Genomic DNA, 13,117 nt, shown 5'->3' with positions numbered 1-13,117 from the left:
AAGCACTGTCGGTTCCCGGAAGCTGAGAGATTTGGCTTCTGCAAGGCCTTTAATGGGAAGAGTTCTCTTCCTCTGTTGCGAGCTTGGGCAGAATATTTTGCAGGGTTTTGCTGCGCCCGGGATGCCTCTGTTTTCTGGGAGCTCGACAGCGATGACACTGATAGACAGGGCTGGTGCTTCCATTAGGCCAACCAGGCGACTGCCTAGGCCACCAGAATTTTGTGGGTGGCAACGTCGCACCAGCGCGAGGCCTAGAGGGTGAAAGCCAAGCCAGTTCTGCCAAAGCATGGAGAGCTGTGCGGGAGCCACCGCCAGGAGGGCGGATGGAGGTGGTGGACTGGAGGGTGCATGGCCGAAGGTTCGCCAGGCACCGAGAATAAGGGGCGCCTCCCACCGGAGGACACCCCACGCTTTCTAAAGATGGCGAGATGGCAGCGACTGGAGGACCTTGCTCTGCTAGAGCTGATTGGCGAAAGTGTCAAGATACATCGGAAGGAGGAACAACAACAACAGCAACGAAATTCAAAAGAAGAGAAAAAAAAACCCACCCCCCAGCAGCCGGGCTGAAGGTTTCCTGTTTCTCTCACGCTCTGAGGAGGAGGAGGAGGAGGATTGTGCTCCTTCCCCATCTTCTGCAGGTTTTCTTCTTCACTTGGGTGAAGAGCAGCTCAGGTAGGGGAGCGTCTCGCTGTCTGGCATTTTTCTCTTCATCCCTCAAATCGTTTGTCTGTCTGTCCTTTTCTGCCATTTCTTACTTCAGGGGGCAGGAGAAACTTAAAGGCAAGCAGCGTGGTCCTCTCGCTCCATTTCTACGCGGCCATCGGCGGCTGCCAGGGGAAGCCAGAGACCGATTTAAGATCTTACGTTTAAACTCTAAGGAGGGTCACTTTCAAAAGGACTCACATGGATGTAAAAGTAGCCGAGGGCGCAGCAATTTTCAGAAGCCCACTTAAGCGTGCAGATCCTTCTGAAAATGATCCCCCTAGCGGGGCCGCTGGATGTCTGGCGGAAAGGCTGAGACGTCAGAGTGTGAGGCTCACCTCAGCAGGGGCTTTGCACCCCTCCATCCCTGGGGTCTGACAGACGGTCTGGAAGCGAAGCTGCAAAGCACTTTCCGGATGGGTTTATTACTCTAACCCGGCGCTTGCTGACTGTGGCCCCAGTGAGTGAGTAGGGGGGCTGCCAGCCCGCCCGCCATGAATTTCACGGCCTGGGCCTCTCTCTCTGCTTTTGATTTTCTTTCTTGCCCGGTGTCAGTGGATGTTGTTGCTGATATTCGCATGATTGCAGCCGGCTTTAATGTCTGCAAGACAAGGCCAGGTATCAAGCCTGAAAAAATGAAATCATGCAGGCGAGAAATAAAAGGAGAGATTTCCCGAGCCTTAGAAAGTGAAGTTCCAGCCTGAACCTTACATTGAACCTTTATCTTTAAATCTCTTTTATTGGTTTTCCAAAGTAAACAACAATAATAAAACAAGTCAGGAGCACTGGGCTGCTCTGAGCAGTCCCTCAACTTCCCACAGTAGCTAAATTCCTCCTTTAAACACTCAGGGCTTGGCGAGGATTGGTGCAGAGAGAGAGAGGGAGAGAGAGAACCACGTAAAATCTGCTGCCAGAGTAAGAAAAGGCAAAAATATATTAAGAACAGGAAAATAAAGTTACAACGTGCAGGAGAGAAATTCCAGAGACACTTCCTGGGTTCTGGTGCCGGTCCGGATGGTCTCTGCTCAGGTCCAGGTTCTGGTGCCGGTCCGGATCGTCTCTGCTCAGATCCAGGTTCTGGTGCTGGTCCGGATTGTCTCTGCTCAGTTCCTGGGTTCTGGTACCAGACCCAATTGTCTCTGCTCAGATCCCAGGTTCTGGTGCTGGTCCGGATCGTCTCTGCTCAGATCCCGGGTTCTGGTGCCGGTCCGGATTGACTTTGCTCAGATCCCAGGTTCTGGAGCTGGTCCGGATTGTCTCTGCTCAGTTCCTGGGTTCTGGTGCTCGTCCGGATTGTCTCTGCTCAGATCCTGGTTCTGGCCCGGGGGCAGGATCCCACAGACTCTGCTGCTCTCGCTGCTGTTTCTCCTCTTTCCCCCAGGATTAGACACAGGTTTTCCTGCTCCTTCTATTGTGGGAAGTCTGTGATTTTCCTCTTCTCTCTTTGCATTTTGCAGGGGAAATGCACGGCTGGTTCTGGTCCTCGGATGCTGCACTGCATGCAGAGTCTGTGGCTCCTCGGGGTTTCCAGTTCAGTTTCTGTTTCTAATGAATGCTCCCATTTTCTGCACTTGCTGAGGGTCTGTCTGTGCTCTGTGTGTGTGTGTGTGTGTGTGTGTGTGTGTGTGTGTGTGCTATTCTGTAGTGTGTAGGGATCTGCCGCAGTCCTGCTTGTTCTCTTTTCCCAGTAGGAGGTGTATTGGATTCTAGGGGCAGTGCGATATTTGCAGTGCAGCCTTTTCCTAGGCAGAGTTGTTGCAGTGTGAGTCCTGGCAGTTAGTGTTCGTGTTATTCTGGTGTGGCAGGTTTGCTCCATAGGTGCTGCTGAGTCTGTTTCTCTCTTCTTGTCTGTGTCTCTCTTACCGTTAATCTTTTTCACTGCCACCTGCTCCATGCCCCAGTTCTTACAGGAAACAAGGCTCTGGGCAGACAGTACCCCTTGAAGTTCAGGAGAGGAGGGAGCCCCTCAGATATACAGCCACCTCGGCTTCTCAGTTTAGGTTTTAATAAATTGTAAATTTAGGTGTTTATTTTCCAGCTAATGAGGATACCAAGAATCAGTGTTTACTGGAATTTTTGCAGTGCAGATATTATTGTTAAGTACCTTTTCCTGTTGAATCAAACACCTACATTCATGCAGCTGAGGAGTCGCTAGCATGGAGAAAGCACAAAAACAAAGCAGAGGATCCAGGGTAGGTAAAGGAAGAATGAGGGAGTATGAGGGGAACTGGTGATCTTATTTTATTCGCATGGGGGGGGGTATTTTATCAGGGTTTATCAATTAAAACCTATAATTATAAGTTCTAGATGTATCCAGGATGTGGCATGTATAGAGGAAAAAGGACAGATATAGGTAATGGAGACATTACCTACACTGCAGGAAGAGATATGGAGCTGGTCTGGAGCGGGGAGTCTCGGCTGAGAGCTGAGAACCTGCCGTGCCATGGATGCTCACCTCTCACCTCTCTCCTCTTTCACAGCTTTGAAGTGGGTGACCTTTTAGAGTCCAAAGGGCTGTGCCAGGCAAGGTAGTGTCACTTCCAACTTCTCTCACCCCAGCCTCCCTTCCCATGCTTCTCTCACCCCCAGCCTCCCTTCCCATGCTTCTCTCACCTTCCAGCTTCCTTTCACACACTTCTCTCACACCCAGCCTCTCTTCCCATGCTTCTCTCACCCCAGCCTCCCTTCCCATGCTTCTCTCACCTTCCAGCTTCCTTTCACACACTTCTCTCACCCCAGCCTCTCTTCCCATGCTTCTCTCACCCCAGCCTCCCTTCCCATGCTTCTCTCACCTTCCAGCTTCCTTTCACACACTTCTCTCACACCCAGCCTCCCTTCCCATGCTTCTCTCACCTTCCAGCTTCCCTGCACACACTTCTCTCACCCCCAGCTTCCCTTCCCATACTTCTCTCACCTTCCAGCCTCTCTTCCCATGCTTCTCTCACCCTCCAGTCTCGCTGCATACACTTCTCTCACCCCCAGCCTCCCTTCCCATGCTTCTCTCACCCCAGCCTCCCTTCCCATGCTTCTCTCACCCTCCAGCCTCCCTGCACACGCTTCTCTCATCCTCCAGCTTCCCTGCACACGCTTCTCTCACCCCAGCGTATCTTCCCATGCTTCTCTCACCCCAGCCTTCCTTCCCATGCTTCCCTCACTTTCCAGCCTCCCTTCCCATGCTTCTCTCACTTTCCAGCCTCCCTGCACACACTTCTCTCACCCCCAGCCTCCCTTCCCATGCTTCTCTCACTTTGCAGCCTCCCTGAACACACTTCTCTCATCCTCCCAGCTTCCCTGCACACGCTTCTCTCACCCCCAGCCTCTCTTCCCATGCTTCTCTCACCCCAGCCTTCCTTCCCATGCTTCCCTCACCTTCCAGCCTCCCTTCCCATGTGTCTCTCACCCCCAGCCTCCCTTCCCATGCTTCTCGCACCCCAGCCTTCCTTCCCATGCTTCTCTCACCTTCCAGCCTCCCTTCCCATGCGTCTCTCACCCCCAGCCTCCCTTCCCATGCTTCTCTCACCCTCCAGCCTCCCTTCGCATGTGTCTCTCACCCCCAGCCTCTCTTCCCATGCTTCTCTCACACCCCAGCCTCCCTTCACATGTGTCTCTCACCCCCAGCCTCCCTTCACATGCTTCTCTCACCCCCAGCCTCCCTTCCCATGCTTCTCTCACACCCCAGCCTCCCTTCCCATGTGTCTCTCACCCCCAGCCTCCCTTCACATGCTTCTCTCACCCCAGCCTCCCTTCACATGTGTCTCTCACACCCCAGCCTCCCTGAACACACTTCTCTCACCCTCCAGCCTCCCTTCCCATGCTTCTCTCACCCTCCAGCCTCCCTTCCCATGCTTCTCTCACCCTCCAGCCTCCCTGCAGCCATTGATCTTGCCCTTGTTATACAGAGAGGGAGTGATGTGTTATATAGATAAAGCTGCCGTGATTCTGAGCAGGATACAGAATATACACATAATAAGGAAAGATATACAAACATACAATGTAACATTCCAATAAAATAAGGTAACATAAAATCGGAAGCTGGAACAAGAGCATCATAAACCTGCTGAAGGAGGTGGGTTTTAAGCTTTAAATCCTTGATTGATCTTAGATTCATGGGCCTGCAGTTGAGTAGGTGCGCTCGTGGGTTTCATATTTTGTGATGGGACGCCAAGGAGGCCTTGACTGGAGGATCTTTATGGCGTTAAAGAGGGAAGAGATGCTATTAAATAGTTTGTCTGTTGCGGCTGCGAGTTTATATTGAACATGGTGTGTGATAAGCAGTGGAGGGAACATAGAAGTGGAGTAATGCGATCTCAGATAGGGGTACCAGTGAGTAGACGTGCGGCAGAGTTTTGAAGTACCCGTAAAGGACATATAGCATAGGAAGGCAAACCAATATAGAGAGAGGGTGCAGTAAGCCATACCCAAGAAGAGAAGTGATTGAAGGACTGTGGGCAAATCAGGAGCATTGAATAGGGGTTTTAAATGGCGTAATAAGCGATGTTTAATAATTGAAGGCTGAGTTGGATAAGGATGAGTCGATGAGTACATCAGGGTTGTGATGGGAGTAGAGTAGCTATTAAATGTTAACTTATGCAGAGAGATCAGCAGAAACGAGATAGGGTCAGAACTTCAGTCTTGCTAATGTTGAGAGAAAGTTTATTATGGTAGAGTCTATTGTGGATTGAAGACAGACGAAGAGAAATAAATTGTTCCATTACTGCCCGTGAATATTTAAGAAGGAAGAAAAATCGTATGTCATCGACTTGTAGTGTACCTCAAGGCTAGGACGTAGGCACATAGCAGAGTCAGGTAGGTGCCTTGGGGTAGAGCAGAGGAAGGAGTAAGCCAGGATGAAGACTCAGAATCCATTATCGCCTGCTGAGTGCGATCAGTCAAGAACCAAGAAAGAATATTACCATCAACCCCGAGGGAAGGCAGCCCAGAGAGAAGACGAGAATGATCGATAGTGTCAGTCGGATGAGAGCGTACTGTGTTCCAGAATCAAACCCACGATGGAGAGCATCAAAGCTAGAGAGAACTAACATTGCGGGGTTGTGAAATTTACAAAAACCAAACTGGTACTGATCCAGAGTAGAATGAGAATCGAGAAAAAGTGAGAGTTTTGATAAACATGGAAGGGACGAGATGGGACAGACATTTGAGAGGACAGTTGGACGGTGTTTTGAGAATGGGGCGATGGAAGCTTTTCTCCAGGGCTGCTGGAAAGGTACTAGTTGAGAGAGGATAAGGCTACAAATTTTGTAATGAAACTTGCAGATTCCTCTCTTATAAATTTCATTAAGGCAATAGAACAAGGATTTAGAGAGCTAATGGGGGAATTTAGTCTGTTAATCATTTGAATGATTTCAAATGTAACCACAATTTTTAAAAAGGGCTCCAGGGGTGATCCGGGAAACTACAGACCCGTGAGCCCGTCTTCAGTGCCGGGAAAAATAGTGGAAAGTGTTCTAAACATCAAAATCACAGAACATATAGAAAGACATGGTTTAATGGAACAAAGTCAGCATGGCTTTACCCAGGGCAAGTCTTGCCTCACAAATCTGCTTCACTTTTATGAAGTAGTTAATAAATTGGTGGATAAAGGTGAACCGGTAGATGTAGTATACTTGGATTTTCAGAAGGCGTTTGACAAACATAGAAACATAGAAATGACGGCAGAAGACCGAACGACCCATCCAGTCTGCCCAGCAAGCTACGCACTTTATCCTTTTTTTAAAAATATTTTTCTATCACCTTAGAGAAATCTTTTTTATCACTTAGAGAATAGCCACTGCCATTAGTAATGGGTACATGGAATAGACTTAATTTTTGGGTACTTGCCAGGTTCTTATGGTCTGGATTAGCTACTGTTGGAAACAGGATGCTGGGCTTGATGGACCCTTGGTCTGACCCAGTATGGCATTTTCTTATGTTCTTATGTTCTTACCTACCTGTTACTATTGGCTTCCAGTACCCTCCAGCCCTAATTCCCCTCCACCCAATTTAGAGAGCAGCTCTGTATCTGCATCCAAGTGACATCCAGCTCAATTAGGGGTAGCAACCGCTGCAACAAGCAGGCCACACCCCTGCCCCATACTCTTACCCACCCCGGGGTTTTTTTTTGTTTTTTTGGAGATGGCAGCCCTCCATCCTTCTGCTCCGTGCAGTGTTTTGCTGCCTCCTCTTTATTCACGTCCTCTAGACTTGATGGATCCACAGTGTTTATCCCACGCCCCTTTGAAGTCCTTCATAGTTTTAGACTTCACCACTTCCTCCGGAAGGGCGTTCCAGGCATCCACCACCCTCTCCGTGAAGAAATACTTCCTGACAAAGTTCCTCATGAGAGGCTTCTAGGAAAAGTAAAAAGTCATGGGATAGGAGGCGATGTCCTTTCGTGGATTGCAAACTGGCTAAAAGACAGGAAACAGAGAGTAGGATTAAATGGACAATTTTCTCAGTGGAAGGGAGTGGACAGTGGAGTGCCTCAGGGATCTGTATTGGGACCCTTACTGTTCAATATATTTATAAATGATCTGGAAAGAAATACGATGAGTGAGATAATCAAATTTGCAGATGACACAAAATTGTTCAGAGTAGTTAAATCACAAGCAGATTGTGATAAATTGCAGGAAGACCTTGTGAGACTGGAAAATTGGGCATCCAAATGGCAGATGAAATTTAATGTGGATAAGTGCAAGGTGATGCATATAGGGAAAAATAACCCATGCTATAGTTACACAATGTTGGGTTCCATATTAGGTGCTACAACCCAAGAAAGAGATCTAGGTGTCATAGTGGATAACACATTGAAATCGTCGGCTCAGTGTGCTACGGCAGTCAAAAAAGCAAACAGAATGTTGGGAATTATTAGGAAGGGAATGGTTAATAGAACGGAAAATGTCATAATGCCTCTGCATCGCTCCATGGTGAGACCACACCTTGAATACTGTGTACAATTCTGGTCGCCGCATCTCAAAAAAGATATAATTGTGATGGAGAAGGTACAGAGAAGAGCAACCAAAATGATAAAGGAGATGGAACAGCTCCCCTATGAGGAAAGGATGAAGAGGTTAGGGATGTTCAGCTTGGAGAAGAGACGGCTGAGGGGGGATATGATAGAGGTCTTTAAGATCATGAGAGGTCTAGAACGGGTAAATGTGACTCGGTTATTTACACTTTCGAATAAAAGAAGGACTAGGGGGCACTCCATGAAGTTAGCAAGTAGCACATTTAAGACTAATCAGAGAAAATTCTTTTTCACTCAACGCACAATAAAGCTCTGGAATTTGTTGCCAGAGGATGTGGTTAGTGCAGTTAGTGTAGCTGGGTTTAAAAAAGGTTTGGATAAGTTCTTGGAAGAGAAGTCCATTAACGGCTATTAATCAATTTTACTTAGGGAATAGCCACTGCTATTAGTTGCATCAGTAGCATGGGATCTTCTTAGTTTTTGGGTAATTGCCAGGTTCTTGTGGCCTGGTTTGGCCTCTGTTGGAAACAGGATGCTGGGCTTGATGGACCCTGGGTCTGACCTAGCATGGCAATTTCTTATGTTCTTATGTTCCCCTTCCACTCAACAAGAAGGAAAAATCACCCATCTCTTACCTGCTGCTCTGCCCCAAAGGGGGGAAGAGCAAGGAAATCTGCTCGTCCTCTCCAAAATGACCTCCAGTGCCTCCCTCACCTCTGCCAACTGACTCGTTAGTCACTGAAACCCTCTGGGGTCACGGTCACTGCTTCCTTCCCACAACATCAGCAGCGATGCACTCGCCTGTGCTCAGCTTTGTCACTGCTCTTCTGTTGGGATGATTCAGGAGATTGGTCAGCTCGATACAGAGGTTGGGTTTGGGAGGCTCGGGGTCACTGGACATAGCACTAGTCCTGTTTGGGACTCATGCGATTGGTCAGCTCCATCCAGAGGTTGGGTTTGGGAAGCTCGGGGCCACTGGACATAGCACTGAGAGAGATGGGGGGCAGGATTATGGCTGGTGATGGGGAGGGGGGAGAGCCCGGTTAGAAGGAGAGAGAGAGGGGGCAGGATTATGGCTGGTGATGGGGAGGGGGGAGAGCCCGGTTAGAAGGAGAGAGAGAGGGGGCAGGATTATGGCTGGTAATGGGGAGGGGGGAGAGCCCGGTTAGACTGAGAGAGACAGGGGGCAGGATTATGGCTGGTGATGGGGAGGGGGGCGAGCGCTAGCCCCTGTGAGTATCTGATCATATTCATGTATTATCTGGATTATGAGGGAGAACATTGTAGAATAAATGCAAGGCAATGCCTTCTGGAAACGGCAGCACCACACAGGCCCAGTCCGAGTGTAGGAAGCCAACGTGCAGCCCAGAGTGACCCAGAGCTGAGGGGGGTCCAGCATGGTCTGGGCAGCTGGCTCGGTCCACTTTCTACCGCTGCCCCATCTCTAAGGTCCTCTCAGCTGCCTTCTCTTCTGGGATCCCTCGGAGGTTCCCCCTTGCTTTACTTCTATGTTCAGCTGACAGCTTTGGAGTGAGCCTAATACAGGGGTCACCCTAGGTGAGGCTGTTCTGTTCACCTTCGTAGACTAACAGAGCAAGCACATGAGGACTGGAAATGTCCCCTCTGTGTACAGCACAGGCCTGAAGCTCCTTGTCCTGGGTCAGATCCCAGCCCTCACTCCACAGCAGGAAAGACGCCCCCCACCCCCCTTTCAGTCTTGGTGATAGTTGGAGGCATCTCTGGTCCTACCCCTTGGTTGGGTGAGTCCTGGCAGTGCTGTTGTGGTGTGGCAGGTTTGCTCTATAGGTGCTGAGTGTGTGTTTTGCAGGGTGTGTGTTGTGTCACAGAGGGATGGTAATGGAAGGAGTGTGTGTGGCTGTTAGGGAGGTGACCCCAGAATGTGAATAATCTTGTTTGCAGGGTGAGCAGTAAGGGGAAATGTCCTGGTCCTGATCTGCATCTGTTGTTGTGAGAGTCCTGGCAGTGCTGTTGTGGTGAGGCAGGTTTGCTCTATAGGTGCTGAGTGTGTGTTTTGCAGGGTGTGTGTTGTGTCACAGAGGGATGGTAATGGAAGGAGTGTGTGTGGCTGCTAGGGAGGTGACCCCAGAATGTGAATAATCTTGTTTGCAGGGTGAGCAGTAAGGGGAAATGTCCTGGTCCTGATCTGCATCTGTTGCTGTGAGAGTCCTGGCAGTGCTGTTGTGGTGAGGCAGGTTTGCTCTATAGGTGCTGAGTGTGTGTTTTGCAGGGTGTGTGTTGTGTCACAGAGGGATGGTAATGGAAGGAGTGTGTGTGGCTGTTAGGGAGGTGACCCCAGAATGTGAATAATCTTGTTTGTAGGATGAGTAGTAAGGGGAAATGTCCTGGTCCTGATCTGCATCTGTTGCTGTGCAAGTGGAGGGTCCTTTACAGAATGGCAGGTGCAGGGTTTCTATTGGGAATTTCTCTCTCTCTGCAAAGTTTGGGTCTGTGTGTGTTCGTCTCTCTCTCCCAGCCCACGCCGTGGTAGGATGTGGGCTGCTGCTGCTTCTTGCTCTGCCTCTGAGAGCTCTCGATATCCGGAAGTCTTTGTGGTGGAAGAGTTTAACTTGTTTGCTGTGGCCCCGTGAGCCAAAAAGGTGCAGATCCTTGCACTGTGTGTCCTCTTCACTTGTTATATTCTCTCCTCCCCACGATCATTTTAAGAAACATCTTCATGATGTGGGTGCTCCCCTCTCTGCCCCCTCATCTTTACTTTTTCCTCAACTGTTTGATAATAAAATGGAGACAGAAGCAGAGCATGGGGGTGGCGGGAATGATCAAAATGACCTTTTTCATAGAAGTACGAGGAAGGAAGGGTGGAAAGAGAGAGAGAGCGAGAGAGGACGTCAGAGGCCCCGGAGCATGAACCTGCCACACTGTGTCTGTGTCCTTCTCTCCCTGTACATCTCTGTGCAGACTGTGCCACAAAGGATATTACCTGAATTGCACACCTGCTCTCCACCTCTTCTCCCCTCACCTCCATCCTGACACTCTTCCTGCAATCTCCCCCCACACACACACACACAGATCAAAGTCATCCTCTCTCTCATACACATACATCTCCATCACCAAAATCATCCCCCTCACACATACACACATCCCCATCACCAATCATCCTCTCTCACACACACACACATCAAAATCATCCTCTCACACACACACACACACATCAAAATCATTTTCTCTATCACACACACACACACACACATCAAAGTCATCCTCTCTCTCATACACATACATCTCCATCACCAAAATCATCCCCCTCACACATACACACATCCCCATCACCAATCATCCTCTCTCGAGCACATATACGTATCCCCATCACCAAAATCACCCTCTCTCACACACACACACATCAAAATCATCCTCTCACACACACACACACACATCAAAATCATTTTCTCTATCACACACACACACATCCCTCCTCAGCAAAATCATTCTCCTCACACATACACGCATCCCCCAAATCATCCCCTCTCTCTCTCTCACACACACACACCAAAATCATCCTCTCTCACTCACACACATCCCCATCACCAAACTCACCCTCACACACACACACACGCCAAAATCATTCTCTCTCTCATACACACACATTCCCTGGCACCAAAATCATTCCCCACACACATCCCCCAAAGCATCTTCTCTCTCACACACACATATTCCCATAACCAAACTCACATGCTAACACACACACACACACACACACTCACACATGTACACACAACCCCTTCACCAAAATCATCCCCTCACACATACATGCATCCCCCAAATCATTCCCTCTCTCTCACACACACACACACACACACATCCCCATCACCAAACTCACCCTCACACACACACACACACACACACACACACGCCAAAATCATCCTCTCTCACACACACACACATCAAAATCATTTTCACTCTCTCACACACACACACATCCCTCCTCACCAAAATCATTCTCCTCACACATACACGCATCCCCAAATCATCCCCTCTCTCTCTCTCACACACACACACACAGACACACACACACACCAAAATCATCCTCTATCACACACACACACACACATCCCCATCACCAAACTCACCCTCACACACAAACACACACACACATGGCAAAATCATTTTCTCTCTCACACACATACACACATCCCTCCTCAGCAAAATCATTCTCCTCACACATACACGCATCCCCCAAATCATCCCCTCTCTCTCTCTCTCACACACACACACACACACACCAAAATCATCCTCTATCACACACACATCCCCATCACCAAACTCACCCTCACACACACACACACACGCCAAAATCATTCTCTCTCTCATACACACACATTCCCTGGCACCAAAATCATTCCCCACACACATCCCCCAAAGCATCTTCTCTCTCACACACACACATTCCCATAACCAAACTCACATGCTAACACACACACACACACACTCACACATGTACACACAACCCCTTCACCAAAATCATCCCCTCACACATACACGTATTCTTCAAATCATTCCCTCTCTTACACACACACACACCAAAATCATTCTCCTCACACATATACGCATCCCCAAATCATCCCCCCTCTCTCTCTCTCACACACACACAGACACCCAAGTCACAAATACGTGGCAAGTACCCAAACATTAAATATATCCCATGCTGCTAATGCCGGCGACGAGCATTGGCTATTCCCTATTGCTTAATACCGGTTTATTTATTTATTTATTTATTTATCTATTTCGGATTTTATATACCGACATTCTCAATACAATTATCGAATCAGGTCGGTTTACATATAACAAAACTTTCGCAACAAAGGCATTACATTGAACAGCGTTTTCTTAACATATAATGTATAACATATGGCATATAACATATAACATATATATATAAATAATAAGAATTAAATATTACATAGATAATAATAATAATAACTCGTCAACAGGACGTGGGTAAATGTTCGGCATGTTAAAAGCGAGAATAAATATCTAGAAAAATTGAAGGGGTGGACTAAATTGTGATATGAGGGTACATAGTCTGTGCTGATGTGCAAAAAATGCGAAATATGCATGAGTTGAGGAATACTGATGAATCAGAGTAGAAGTCTTAAACAGGTGTGTATTTCAGATCTGCCGTGGTTGGGTCTTGAGGGGGGTGAGGGTGATCTAGGATCTATTGAAGGTGATCTAGGGACTTCTCCTCCAGGAATTTATCCAAATATTTTTTTAAACCCAGATAATCTAACTGCATCCCCACCACCACGATTTCCACACACACACCAGAATCATCCTCCCTCTCACATACATACACACACACACACACACACACCTGTCGCCCAAATCATCCCTTGAACCCTGTAATTTAACAGGAACGTAAGACATGCTGTGCTAAATCAGGTTCTTGGAAACAGGATGCTGGGCTTGGTGGAC

The 13,117-nt window shown here is 48.4% G+C and overlaps 1 protein-coding gene across 1 annotated transcript in view; it reads left to right on the top strand.

Moving 5' to 3' along the window:
- The first annotated feature begins 601 nt into the window (after nt 1-601).
- Nucleotides 602-13,117, top strand: part of LOC115078834 (T-cell surface glycoprotein CD4-like) — a 30,598-nt gene continuing 18,082 nt past the window's right edge. The window contains exon 1 of the mRNA XM_029581870.1: nt 602-672. The gene's annotated coding sequence lies outside the window, so the exon portion shown is untranslated. The remainder of the gene's footprint in view (nt 673-13,117) is intronic.

The sequence above is a fragment of the Rhinatrema bivittatum genome, chromosome 16, assembly GCF_901001135.1.
Source record: "Rhinatrema bivittatum chromosome 16, aRhiBiv1.1, whole genome shotgun sequence".
Taxonomy (NCBI): domain Eukaryota; kingdom Metazoa; phylum Chordata; class Amphibia; order Gymnophiona; family Rhinatrematidae; genus Rhinatrema; species Rhinatrema bivittatum.
The sequence above is the reverse complement of the archived record's forward strand: the minus strand, read 5'-3'. Positions and strand labels throughout refer to the sequence as shown.